Source organism: Schistocerca nitens, chromosome 7 (assembly GCF_023898315.1).
Source record: "Schistocerca nitens isolate TAMUIC-IGC-003100 chromosome 7, iqSchNite1.1, whole genome shotgun sequence".
Lineage (NCBI taxonomy): Eukaryota > Metazoa > Arthropoda > Insecta > Orthoptera > Acrididae > Schistocerca > Schistocerca nitens.
In genome coordinates this window covers 12,357,256-12,361,426 of record NC_064620.1, presented here as the reverse complement: position 1 = coordinate 12,361,426, position 4,171 = coordinate 12,357,256, and positions in this window count along the sequence as shown.

Sequence of the window (4,171 nt, the reverse complement as noted above, 5' to 3'; positions counted from 1 at the left end):
ACAGTGTGAACATCATTCCTGTAGGGTTAGGTACCCTTACGGCGAGGAGTTTTTCGACTACAGTGTCTCAAGCAGCGAAAGTTTAATTACAACCACCCTGTGTACAGTAGTGGAAATCGGTATAAAGGCATTGTTCCTACGAAAGGAACAGTAAAATGTCTGAAGCATACATTTATCGAATTTATTGTGAAAGTAGTAGGTACATGTACCACATAATCATGACGGCATTACATAGCTTCTTTCTTAACACGAGTAACAAAACAAAGGTCTTGCATTTTCTGGATGGAAATCGCTATACAGGCACTCACTGTCCCGTTGTGTTATTTCATTGTTAGTACTTTGTCCAAGCTCTGTTCTTCCGAGTTACCTGCAAAATTGTTTTCCGCACTGTTTTTGTTAGGGTTCGTAGTTTGTGCAGTGTAACTCAGGCCCATTCTTCTCGGATCGCTCTTTTCAGATCGCATACGACTTTCCATTGAGGGAAACATGACTTGCAAGTATTTCCCAAAGGTTTTCCACAGGGTTCAAATCCGGGCTCGTGCGGGCTAGGCCAAGAGACCACGTTTTGGTTGTAGCAGAAACATACACAGACGTATTATCTTGAAACATTAGACTTTCGACCTCGAGGTCCTCATGCGTTCTAATCAGTTTTGCCTCTAGCATGTCAGTGTATATGTTAGAGCATTGCGTGATTTACTTTTACCTTGGAAGGCTGCCGAACTCTTAACACTACCACCAACAAAATTTCTGCTCATTCTTACCTGCTGCTATATTCTCAGATGATGCCAATAATACTGAAATTGATTCGGCTCGTCTAAATAAAACTTCATCTCTTCATTGAAGATCGCGTTACCCTATTCTTAAGTCAAAGACATATGCTTCTTAGAAAACTCCACTCTAGCCTTTTGACGTGTGGGTGTTAGAGCAGGTTTCTGCAGTGGTTTCTTGAATGCAAAGTATTTGACGTTCGACAACATTTCTCGTACGCATCTGGCAGATAGTTGCAACTATAAATCAGCAATAAGTTGAGAAGAGTAACTGTTTGTGGCCGTTGCTTTGCGCAAAAGTAAACGTTTCGATGTCTCGGATGATTTCCTTTTTTGCCCACATTTTCCGCTTGTCCATATCGTGCACCCAGCCTAATGAAATTATTAGATGCTGTGCTTGAGTGGTTCAACTTATTGGCGATTCGACGATAAGAGAGTCCCATTTCCTTGTACTCGCCGATTTTTGTTTTTCTCATCACACGATAGCTATTTTCAGCAAGGACTTGTCTCATGGTGCCTTACGTACCCAACACTCATGATCACGAATGGTGTCTGTTTCCTGCCTGCAGTAAAGGCACGCCGCATCTCGTGGTCGTGCGGTAGCGTTCTCGCTTCCCAAGCCCGGGTTCCCGGGTTCGATTCCCGGCGGGGTCAGGGATTTTCTCTGCCTCGTGATGGCTGGGTGTTGTGTGCTGTCCTTAGGTTAGTTAGGTTTAAGTAGTTCTAAGTTCTAGGGGACTTATGACCACAGCAGTTGAGTCCCATAGTGCTCAGAGCCATTTGAACCATTTGCCAAGTAAAGGCACGTACACACACCCTAACACAACACAGAGTCTACTGCCTTTGCAGAAAGATCAACCCTGTACCACCTGAATCCTTGGTTTCTTGTTATATGCTACACTGCTGACATTATATGACTGCATTTGTTGGTTTAATGGGTCTCATACTGTTGGATAAACACCGTGCACAATATTCCAACTGATAATGTTAATTTTCCTACAAAATATCCATGCCTTTATACTGTTTCCCGCCACTTTACACGACGTCTGAGCGCACTGTTCCAGACGGCTGAGTGGTGAATATTCCAGCACGTCACCAGTTAACGGAATTTGAATATTAGTCGTAACAAATCAGAAATTATAGAACAATTCGGCTTTCCTATGCAAACAGTGTCTAGTTTGGATTTTCCGCATCGCAGGGACAATATTTTCATACGCGTAAACTTCCACACAAGACGAGCACAAGTGTCTGACGAACGAATTTGACGTCGCCTCCACAGAGCCATACGTCGCGATTGACGGTGTGCTGTAGCTCAGGTCGCCGTCAGTTTTTGAATGTATGGATGAAGCAACCCTTCTCTGGCAGAACTGCATGGAGACAAATATACCGCATAGGCTTCAACAGCCGACGACTGATAAGAGACCCAGCGCCTTCTCACCACCTTTTGCAACTCTCTGTATTTCTCCCTCTTGCTAGTTGTTACCCTGTCTTTCACCTTGACTAGGGAAAGTACCAGACGCAAGTTACTCTTTTACCTTCTTCGTAATATTGTTGTTCTCATTTATTTCTTTAAAAAAGAGAGAGAGATTGCGGTACTGTGACCTTCCGTGGGGTGTTTAAGTTTAGACATCTTAAAATGTTATTTTAATGTTTATATGAACATTTTAAAAGTGTGAATACAACATCGCTTCAACCACAGCAAAAGTCCTGTCATACCAAAACCCAAACTCTGTGGTTCTGATTCTCTTTTCGGCGGACGTACGGGTTCGCCGTACCACTGCGCACAGTCTCAAATCGAGCACTGCTTGGCAGTAACTTGCAACATTGCCCTAAGTACGAGCTCAGTTGCGTTCCACATCTACTGAGTTTCTACACAACGTGGAATCATCCCGACAAATTCATGCCTGAACATACGAGGGCGCGCTGAAAAGTAAGTCTCCGAACTTTTTATGTGGTAGCGCTTAAAGTTTTTTAAATAAAAGATTGATCATTGCTCATTCTTCCACCATTAGGGGCAGTTTCCCACCCGAAGGATAAGAGTGCCCCGAAACTTTGTCCGCTACTCCGCCCTCTTTGACAAGCCAGTTGGCAGAATGAGGATGACTTCTTATGCCGGAAGTCTTCGGTCGCCAATTCCGGCGGGACTGAGAACGCTGGTTGTTAATCAAAGACACTATCACTAGACCACAGGTTCAATAAAGGACAAACAGACGGACAACGGACTGTTCCTGTAAGGGATCTGATTTTACCACTTGAGGTATGGAGTCCCGAAAGGCACCACATTCGGCATCTGAAGCCGTGGACCTGCAACCCTGGACAACGAACGACCAAAAGTCAGTTATGGATTTGGAAATTACTAAATTAGTGAGGACTCGAATTAACTCCATTTAAAATAAATTATACAGTAGTTGGATCTCAGTAGCAGTCTACATCTCTTCAATATCGTAACTCTACAGGATCTAATTATCAATGAGTCGCTTCAAATGGGTATGACATAACTGAAGAAACTCGTCTTCGCCGAACTCAGTTAGAGGGAGTTGGAATGTTGCAAAGCGGTAAAAAATCACATTTTGATTTTTTAAGTCTACTAAATAATTTGGAATTTTCTGCTTAAAATGGTACATAATTTAAGAAACTCTAATTATAAATATTTTTACTTCATTTTTCAAAATTGTGCATGTACTCATGTAAATTAACCTACTTATTATGTGTTCGTAGTCAACCCTTCGCACTTCCGAAAAGATTAGATATAGAAGGCTGCGAACTGTGATCTTTCAGTTTGTACTACCACCACAGCTATCAGCTGTGCTTACGGTTCAGATTTCGATCTGTCGGTCAGTGTTTTGAGTCTAGAGTTTCGTTTGTACCTTGTTCGGAGTTTATCTGTCTTCTTGTTACTTTTAGTGCTGAGTGACATGGTTTCTACAATGCCTAGGAGCGAATAATTATGTAAAAAGTGTAAGTTCCGAGATAATTAATTTCCAGACGCCTTTTGTATATTGATTCTGCTGGAATTTCTTCCCGCCCGCGCAGTGTAGACAAGCCTCCATAACCATAGCCTATTGGAGTTCCTTATCTCCATAAAAGTCCTATCCAGGTTGCTATTATGGAAGCAGTTAAGCCATTGTATGCAGACTAGGGGCATTCTGATCATCTCAGAAACTATCTTTATGGTTGTAACCAAATTCAAAACGTGTCGTTCAACATTCTCACATGACTCCATATGGCTAAGAATTGGGATAAAAACTGAAATGGGGATTCAGTGATGGTGTTATTTCATTCAGTAATGGTAATCTAGGTAGACTAAAGGTGATGGAAAGGCTTGACAATGTGGAGTACTTGCCCGTGAAATCTAGAGGTTTCAAGTTCGGGTCTCGGCTTTCCACACAGTTCAATTTGTCAGG